The 9,471-nt window shown below is 64.6% G+C and overlaps 1 protein-coding gene across 1 annotated transcript in view; it reads right to left on the bottom strand.

The window, feature by feature from the left end:
• The window catches only part of AMZ1 (archaelysin family metallopeptidase 1), a 33,826-nt gene extending 25,290 nt beyond the window's left edge, over positions 1 to 8,536 (bottom strand). Inside the window, exon 1 of the mRNA XM_013047770.2 lies at positions 8,142 to 8,536. The gene's annotated coding sequence lies outside the window, so the exon portion shown is untranslated. The remainder of the gene's footprint in view (positions 1 to 8,141) is intronic.
• Positions 8,537 to 9,471: the final 935 nt, after the last annotated feature.

The raw sequence follows: 9,471 nt of genomic DNA on the forward strand, positions 1-9,471 counted from the left end.
GAGCCCTAGCCTAGACTCGGGACGCCCTCCCTTTCCCTTCCCCGCGCCCCTCCCTGTCCAGACGCCAGCCATGCGCCTAACTTCGGTGTCTCTCCTGCTGCCTTGTTTTCCTGGGGCTGTAACAGCGCACTGAGCCTCCCTGCCCAGGAGCACAGGGGTCCCTGAGGCCCCTCCGAAGGAGCAGGAGGGGAGGAGCCCTGCGTGGGGTGAGCTTCTCCGGGTCCCTCCCACCCCATGGTTGAGGGGGCTCCATGCCCTCTTTCCCTCGCCCTGGACTCTGCTGCTGCCTGTCTGCTTCCAGCACCTAGGCCATGCTGTCCTGGGCTGCCAATGGCCCTGTCCCTCCCCAGACCCCTGCACGGTGGGGTGTCTCCTCTGCGGGGCTGGCTGGGAAGTCTGGCTCTGGCACGGAGCTCGGAGCACCAACCCTGCACCAAACCACCCTGGCACGCTGTCCTGACACTCCCCACCTCCTGCCCCGGGGCTGTGCGGGGAGCTCCATTTCCCTGCAGCCAAGAGAAGGTATGACCGCCCCCAGGGCGTCCTCAGGGCTCATGCAACCGACCCGTGCTGCACCGCAGCCCATTCAGCCCAGACACTGCGACCTTCGCTCCGGCCCCCGGGGGGTCCCCATACCCCAGGCTTCCCATCCCCCATGTGATGCCCATGACCTTCGCACCTCATCCCTACCTTACAGCCCCGCATCCTTGGGAACTGGCAGAAGCAGCGCGACGGAGGGCAGCATGGAACACCTGTCATGGGGTCCCCGTGGGACGTCAGCACTGGGGCAGAGACTAACTAGGGTGGCACCCCAGGGAAAGTGTGATGGGGTCGCCAGGCAGAAGCGGGGCTGCTCGCTGCTGCCGTCCGAACCCCGCGCCGTCCACCAGCAGGCAGAAGGCTGATTGGAGCTCCCGGGCCCCAGGCATGGCTGCTGACGTCCACGAAGCTCGGGCAGAGCATGCCTGGGACTCCCCGCCGCTCCCAGAAACACATGGGAGAGGGCAGGGGGTGGAGCCTGAGCTCCTGGACCCAAACAGGTGAGGCAGGTAAGACCCCAGGTGAGGCAGGTAAGCCCGCACAGTCCAGGGAAGGCCCCAGGTGAGGCAGGTAAGCCTGCACTCAGGCAGCAGTTACCCCAGTCACTGCTCCAGCATATGACACACGCCCAGTTCTGTCACCGTGCCCCTCAGAACTCCCCCTGGATTTGGCGGTCCTCCTATAAGAATGAAATGACTTTCCAGGACTTTTCTGGGCCAGGCACGCTGAGCGCTCTGCACATGTACCCTCATTTCAGCATCTCAACGAGCCTGAGCCCTGTTGTCCCCATTTTATGGACAAAAAACCGAGAGCAGCCTCAGTGCAGAGCGGGGAATGTTCTAGATTCGATGGAACCACCCCTGATGGCCACCCGAGGCCCTGTGGCCTTGGGTGTGCCTTAGGGGCTTCCGCCATTCGCCCCCAAAGAACTTTGACTGAGGACCGGTCTCCTCTGGAGGATTTTGCAAAGACTTCCCAGCAAGCCCCGGGAGGCAGACGAATCATCCTGAGCCACGGGGCTGGTGGTCAACCATCTAGACTTGGTACTCGGGCAGCTGGGCCAGGGAAAGTCCTTTCCCATCTGAGCTCTTTTCCCACCTGCAGGACGGAGACACCAAAGGTCCTGGCTCCACAGGGCAGGGCGTGGGAACAGCCCCTCGGCTGGGTCGCCTGCAGAGCTCCGGCTGGAGGGAGCTTCTGTGACAGTCCCCTGAAACTCAGTATGTGTACCCCTGCACCTCCCTAGATACACTGAATGTCCCTCCAGGGGGTGGGCCAGGGGCTGGATGACGTGGTCACCTCCGGTAATCCTTATGCCAACCCAGTGGGCAGGAAGCCCTGTCATCCCATTTTACAGATGGGGACATGGAGGCTCAGGGAGTCCCGGAAACGGACACTGAGTTCCGTGCGGTTCCTGAGGTGCATCACGTCATTTCGTCCCAAGCCCCAGTCCTCATCCTCACCTCACGCAGCTCCGGACGCCACCCGGCACGGTCGCTGTGGTCTTCCTCCCGGGTCTCTGTGTTCTCTTCCGGAACATTCCGCCCCACCCCCGTGGCCTTGGCTCCTGCTCCGTGGCTCATGAAGCCCTGACTGTGCACGGTGCACGGACCCCTCCCTCTCGCCCCTGCTCACCCTGGTCCAGTGTGCAGTTCATACGACAATTGTGCGCAGCGGAGCCCGGTTTCCTGCTCACCATCCCTCCCAACCTCCCAACCTCCCTCCCTCCGTGTCATAAACCCACGCGGGGACTCGAGTGCTCTGGAAGGCGTCTGGATCAGAGCCTGGGACGTAGCAGATGGTCAGTGAGTATGTGCCGGTTGGAGAAACCCTTTATGCCGTCAGAGAGAAGGCTACCTCTTTCGTTCGTGTCCGACTGAGGTCACATATTCCCCCAAACACCTGTCAGCACCACCTCTGAGCTGGACCAGGAGGGAGTGAAGACTTGGTCCAGGCTTCCGGGCCTGTCGGGGCCCCTGATCTGGGACGCTGATGGCACGGATGCAGCCTGTGGCTTGGGGCCAAGTCACCAGGCTGACCCTCAGAGCCCTCAGGCCACCTGCCCTGGAAGCGTCAGGTTGGGGATCCCTAAGATATCCCCCGAAGGGTGGGTGAGAGCCACAGAGGCTCCCGAGGCAGCCCACCTCCACGGGAACAGGAGCACCCCACCCATCACTGCTCCTGTGAGCAGGAAGGAGCACCCCGGCCTAGTCTGGAGTCCTGAGGGCTTCCCTGTGCGTGTCCGCAGGGCCGTGCTCCACACTCAGATGAAGAAGACGGGGCTCATCCCTCTTTCGCACATGGGCCAGATGGTGCAGCAGTAACTGCCAGCGGGAGGAAATACGAGCTCTGGGGGCACGGAGTCTGAGACCCGTTTAGGACACCTTGGCCATGGTGAGGAGAGGTGGGGGGACACTGGGTTTGGAGCACGAGCCGCCATGCTGTGGACGCGTCCCTCTCCTGACACCCTCGCCAGCACCCCTTCCTGGCCGCGTGGCCAGGACGGACCAGGGACAAGATGGTTGGGGGGGGGGGGGGGGGTGTTGGCGCGGCCGGTAGCCCAGAGGGGAGGGCCGTCCAGGAGGGAGGATGGGGAGGGGGCCTCCAGGCCGGGTTCTCAGGTTTCTGGGGCCTTCCCTGGACGAAGCCGTCCTATCGAGTAGTGGTAAGGAGTGAAGGGTAACTGGCAGGGGGCAAACGGGGGGGCCCTACCGTTCTTTCAGGAGATGTGGTGTGACAGGGAATGAGACCAGAAGAGCTCGGGAGTGCAGACAGAGAATGCTCTAGAATGGGGTCTGGGAGATGCTGGGGGAGGGGCCAGGGCTGATGTCTGCGCTGTGAGGGCCGGAGGTGCCCTCACCCCCTGGCGATGGTCCCTTCAATCGTACAGAGAGCCCACACCAGATCCTGGCATGCCATTAAAGACCAGGGGGAACAACCTTCTCGCCGTTTGCAGAAGCAGCCTTGCCCCCGGCACTCAGAGCCTGTCTCAGTCCAGACACTGGAGGTGTGGGGGAGGGTGTCTGCACAGCTGGGGAGAGACCCTGGGGACAGCCCTGGCACGAGGTTCCCATAGGGTGAAGGGTGAGGTCCCCTTCTGGTGTCAGGGGACTCCTGGGCCCCCAGAGGGCCACTGCCCCAGGACCCCACACCTGTCTCGGCTACAAATGTGCCCCACCTTGAGCTCCCCAAACCAAGACACGCCAGGATGCCTGGGGCTCCCTCCCTGCTGTCCCTCCCCAGGGGTCCCTGCCCCAGCCCCACAGCCCCAGGTTATCAGGCCTCCCCCCTGACAGCACACGGACCTCCTGGTCCTGAGTCCGCTTGCGCGGCCGTCTGCTTGCCATCACCCAGGAAAGCACGGGAGTGGGCCAGGCAGGGTGTGTGTGGCCGTGCAGCCCATACCCCCATCTGTGGGGCCCAGACAGACCCACCAATTCAAGTAACCACTGTCCTGAGTCCCAACCACACTGGGCACTGGCTTGGGACCCCAAAAGCTCAGTGAACAGGTGAGGGCGGGGAGCGGGCACCCCAGGCTCCTCTCCCGCCTCCTGGCCCCTGTAGTTGGGGGAGAAGCTTCTCCACAGACTTCCGGGAGGCGAGGTGCTCCTCCCCAATGCTCTGCCCTGCCAGGCGCCGCCAACTCCCATGAGGTCCCTCTGTCCCTTCCCCAAGGGTCCTACCTGGGGTTGATGGCTGGGGGAGCCGGCCGGAGGGAGAGACAGAGGGGCTCTGTTCTCAAGGCCCCTGAGCGGGGGGCCCCCTTCTCTCCCGTGGCCAGGGCATCCGGGCTCCCGTGGGGCACCCACAGCCAGCAGCCGTGAGAGCGGCGCCCGGCTCTGCCCAGGGCCAGCGGCGAGTGTGGTCCCGGCCCCGCACGGCAGCCCCGTGGCAGGAGCGGGCTCCACGTGCAGGGGGAGGCCCCGTCTGAAGGCTGGCCTTACCGCTCCGGCTCCGGTCTGGCCCCCAAGCTGCCCTGTTTCTTTCCGGAAACCTCTATGCTAAGGGCTCCCTTTGAGCCAAGTGTCGCCCTGCTCTGGACCGCCGGCCCCCGGGCCCTCCCCAGCCGCCCACCCGTCTGCCTGGCCTCAGTCTGGACAAACAAGTGCCCCCACGGATGGCTGAGGGATTTGTCATCATGGGCGTCTGTTGCTTAAACCGTAAGAAATGATGTGACAACAAATGTCCATTGTAGCAGATTTGGAAAACTGAAAAAGCAAGAGAAACAAAGAAGACCCTGTCGTGTAACCCTCGCGAGGTCGTCTCTCGACTTGCTGCCGGACATCCTTCACAGGATCCTTTTGCTCCGTGTCCGAACCTATTTCTCAGGGGTCCGCGGCGGTGCCCTCCCCGACAACGAGTGGAAACGGGCAACCCCACCTGGGAGCGTGGTGTTTCGTGGACGAGTCACCTGGTTTGGGATGTTTAGTTTTTTTCCCAGGTTCCTCGCTATTTTACGAGTGCACCGTCTGTGCTGATCTTACTTCCCTACATCTTTGCAGCCCGTGTGTCCGACTCTCTCCCCCTCGGGATAAATGCCCACAAACAGAGTCTGGCTCACGGGGCTACACATTGGACGCACGACCGGGTTCTCCCCGTGGGGGTCAGAGACCCAGGAGCCACACGCCTCCCCATCCGCGCCCTCCGCGCTGCCCCCGGGACACACTGGCCGCGGAGCCCAGCCCACTCCAGTGATGTCTCCTCATTAGAGCCGGTTCTCAGAACAGGCAGTGATGTCAAAGTCCAGCTCCAGGCTCACTGCCATCCTCTGGCCCGGGCAGACAGGGTCTGGGGAAGCGCCCGCATCTCCCTGCACCTGCTCCCTGGGAGGGGTTGGGTAGAGGCCCGTCTGCAGCCTCAGAATGGGAATAAGGTCTTTGTAGAAGGAATTAAGGTAAGAACTTGAAGAGGAGATCATCCTGGATCAGAGTGGCCCTAGATCCGATGGCAGGTGTCCTTCTCAGTGACAGAAGACGACACAGGAAGGCCACGTCGTGGTGACCCCCACGGCCAACACGCAGGACAAGCATGGGAGGCCGGGGCCGCGGGAAGAACCCTCCCCCAGAGTGTCTAGAAAGAGCATGGCCCTGCAACCCCTTGCCTGGGGCTTCCGGCCTCCAGGACGGAGAACATGGGTCTTGGCTGTTTCCCAGCCCTGTGGTCTGTGGGACTCGTCGTAGCCTCAGGAAGCTGATCCCGGGCTGCAAATAGGAAACCCGTCCACAGGGCTGTTGCTGGGGCCAGGAAGCACTTCATCGGCCCCAAGAACGCAGCAGCCGTCATCCAGCCAAGCTCAGACAGCGGCAGCGTGCCAGGTGCTGGGCAGGGGGGCGGGGGGAGGCGGGGGGGGGCGGGCCACCCTTTTGTCCGCTGGCAGCAGACACGGCAAGGGCCGACAGAGCACTGTGGTAGGCGCTGGAGAGCCTGTGCAGCGTGAGGGGGACGAGTGGCCTGGCTCAGGGGCACAGGGGTCCTGCCGGCCAGGGGGACTGCAGGTCAGAGTGGGTGGGGCCTCTGGGGAAAGGACTATCCGAGGGACTAGGGGGATGAAGGGCTCAGGAAGGGGAGCAGGGCGACATGGGGGGCGGGGCAGGGGTGGTCAGGGGCCTTGGAACAAAGGCAAGGGGACCGACAGCCCGCACGGACGTTCGTGTCTCCCACTAGGTCCCCTGGGAGCTGTGTGGGGGAGGCGGGAACATCAGGCCCAGGCTGTGGGAAGATCTCACCCTGCTGCTCAGTGGGACCTGGGGTCAGCTCGAATGGAGCAGGGATGTGGACTCAGGGCTTCCCTGCCCGTGCCCCAGCTCCCCCAGGCCTCCGGTCCCAGCAAGGCTCCTGGAGTTAAGCTGTGGTCCCTGGAAAGTGAAGCTCAGCCCCCGCCCACCCACCAGCACCCTGGGCTCCCGGGCACTCCCAGCTCCCAGAGCTGCAACTCCTCACCTCCAGCTCTGGAGGCCACGGGTTGGTGGGGGGGTGGGCGGACAAAAGCCCTTGGCGTTGGAGGTGGGAGAGACGGGAGTGAGGGGCAGAGCAGGGCTGGAGCTGCCAGAAGGGCCCAGCCTGGGAGGGCCACCTCCGAGCTCGGATCAATATCCCTTTGAGCCAGCTCACAAAGTCCTTGAGCCCCCAGAGAGCAGCCAGGCACCAAGGGGCCACCCCAACACACCACACAAGGAGGGCCCTCCCCATGGGCTCGGCCAAGCCTGAGGGGGCAGTGGGGGTCCAGGAGGGCTGCTCTGGCTAACGTCCCCTCCACCTGTGTCTGCCTCCCTCTGGGGCATCCCCTTGCCTCTCCTGGTTTGAAGAGGTCAGGGGACCAGAGAGAGTTCCCCCACTCTTCTCAGAGACTCAGAGATACTGGGTGGTCAGGAGGCTGGGACACCCTCTCTGGGGGAGGCAGCCCCGTGTCCTGGGGACATCAGTCCCCGTCAGGGTCACCTGGACTCCAGAAGTGGCTCACTTGGGCCCTAGGGACCACAGTCCCTGCTCTGGGCCCCAGCAGCCGCTGGCGTAACAGCTCCATCCCGAGGGCCCAGCTGAGGCTGCGCAGGCCCAGCACTGGAGGAGGAGCTCAGTCAGGGAAGGTGGCAGGGGAGGGGTCCTGAGTGGGGCCAGACACTACTGGGCTGCAGGGGTTCAGTAAGCTGGTGTCATGGCGTCTCCCACCAGCCAGAGCAGGGAGGGCAGCCGGAATGAGGTGTACAGCTGCATGGCCCCCTTTCCCGGTAAGGCCGTGAGCCCCCCCGCAGCCACATCCACACCCCTGCCCCGGAGCTACAGCGGCTGGGAGTGGGTGCCAAGGACACGGGCGCGCTCCCTGAGTGTCAGGAAGTCCCACCTGGAGCCGGGGTCTCCCAGACGGGCCTGCTGGGTGCAGTGCACACCCGCCCCACTAGGAGGGCCGGAGCAGCAGGAGCTGGAGCCCCAGGCAGCGGTGGGGTCCGGCCAGTCCGAGCCCCAAGCTCTGAGCCTGTTCTGGGAGCTCCTGGTGGGGCAGCCCCGGGGCCACGATCACCCCTCCTTCAGGGGCACAGCCAAGCCTCCCCCCATGCCCTCTCCCCACAGCATCTCCCAACCCAGGAGACGCTCCCTCATCCCCACGGTCACCGGGGAGCCTCTGGTCAACTCCCAGGGGATCTCCTGACCGGCCCTAGCCCCAGCCAGACTGCCCAACCTCACCTGGGGGATGGCCCAGGCCTCCCCGCAGCCCCCTCCAGGCCACGCGCCCCACAGAGGCCTCTGAAGAAGTCCCCTTGCTCTCGAAGTCCAGGCTTCCCCCTGGAGCCCCTCGGCCCGCCATGTCCCACACGTGCTCTGTGTGTCCCAGACGCTACCCTCTTTCTGCCTCTGGGGTCCCTCTGCCTAGAAGGCATCCCGCAGCCCTCACCTGGGGTTCCCAAACTGGGACGGAGCCCGTCCCCGTGCAGGTGCCCTCCCCGCCTGCTCCAGGCCGCCTCCTTCCCTCCCAGCCCACGTCCAGGCCCTTGCGGGGCAGCACCTTCCACCGGGAGCCGCCAGGCCCCCTTGGCAGGGGCGACGCCCACTCCACCATGAGCCCGAGCGCGACTTCTTCCCAGGAGCCCTCCTCACACGCGCCTCACCTGGTTCAGCGGTGGTCCTCGGCGCGGAATGGCGCGCTGTGGGCTGGGACGCCCAGGCCACCTCTGTCGCGCTCCCGTCCGTGTCCTACGAAGCACTCAGACCAGGCGGGTGCGCGGCCAAGGCTTGTGGCCCATCAGCCCCGCCCCTGCACATGGCCGGTCCGCACGTGGCACGCCCAGCGCACGGGCTCGGACACACCAGCCTCCATCCGCACACGTGCACAGGGCACGCCCGGCCGCGCCCACCTGCGGGCAGCCCCGCCCGAGCCCTCACTGCCCTCCCCCCACACACAGGTCACACACGCGCTGCCGGGCTGCCGCTCGCTCATGCCATCCCCGCCACCCTCACTGCAACAGGCGCCCAAGCTGCTGTTTGCCGCCTCTGCCTGCTGGCGTGTTTGCCAAGCAGTTTCCATGGCGACACATCTTGGCTCTGACGGGAACAGACGAGTGCAGGGAAGACTGTCTCCACAGAGGGGACGAGGCTCAAGGTCTCTGCCCTCAGGCTCCCAGGCAGGCAAGGGGGGTGTGGTTCGCTGTGGAGACAGCCCCCCCAACCCTGAACCAGGCTTGCACACAGATTTTCCTCTTGCTACATACTGCGGGCTGACTTTGGTCACTCAGTCCTTCAACAAATCTCCCATGCAGTACCTGGGCGTGGGCCTGGCTCCCAAAGGACTTGGTGTGGTGTCCTGAGGCTGGACTATTGTTCCCACTGGCCCGCTGAAGACGCATCCCAGGCAGGTGAGCAGCTCTGGGAGCACCAAGGCCCAGTCTCCCCCTACCCTCTGGAGGCCGGCTCAAGGGGGCAAGGGTTCAGGGCTCCCCCTCTGTGGAAGATCAACCCCAAAGCCGCCCCAATTCTCCAGCCCTCCCTGAATCACCCGTGTGCCCTTTGCAGAAACTCCTGTCGGGAGGTGGAGCCCATATCCCACCTTGAATCTGAGCCTGTCTCGTGACATGGTTGGGCCAGTAAGGGTGACGGACGAGACACTGTGGCAGTGCGGAGCTCAGGTCCCCGGGGAGGTGTGTGCCTGGCCCTGCTCTCTGTGACCTGGAGGGATCACATGAGAGCAAGCCCGGGCTGGCCTGCTGGAGGGTTCGAGAGCACAGGGGGCCTGGGCCATTCCCGTTGAGACCACCTGGGAACAGTTAGCCCCCAGCCAACTCACTGGCGGAGCCCAGATGCAGGAGAGCAAGCCTAGAGAAGCAGCAATGCTTGGGGGGCACCCCCCAGGCCCTTTAGACACAATCAAACGTTACCGTTCCAAGTCACTGGCTAGAGAGCTTGTTACACAGCAGGAGCTAACTGATACACCCCTTCCCCAGG

Source organism: Mustela putorius, unplaced genomic scaffold (genome assembly GCF_011764305.1).
Source record: "Mustela putorius furo isolate JIRA1106 unplaced genomic scaffold, ASM1176430v1.1 tig00000139_pilon_pilon_pilon, whole genome shotgun sequence".
NCBI classification, from domain to species: Eukaryota; Metazoa; Chordata; class Mammalia; order Carnivora; family Mustelidae; genus Mustela; species Mustela putorius.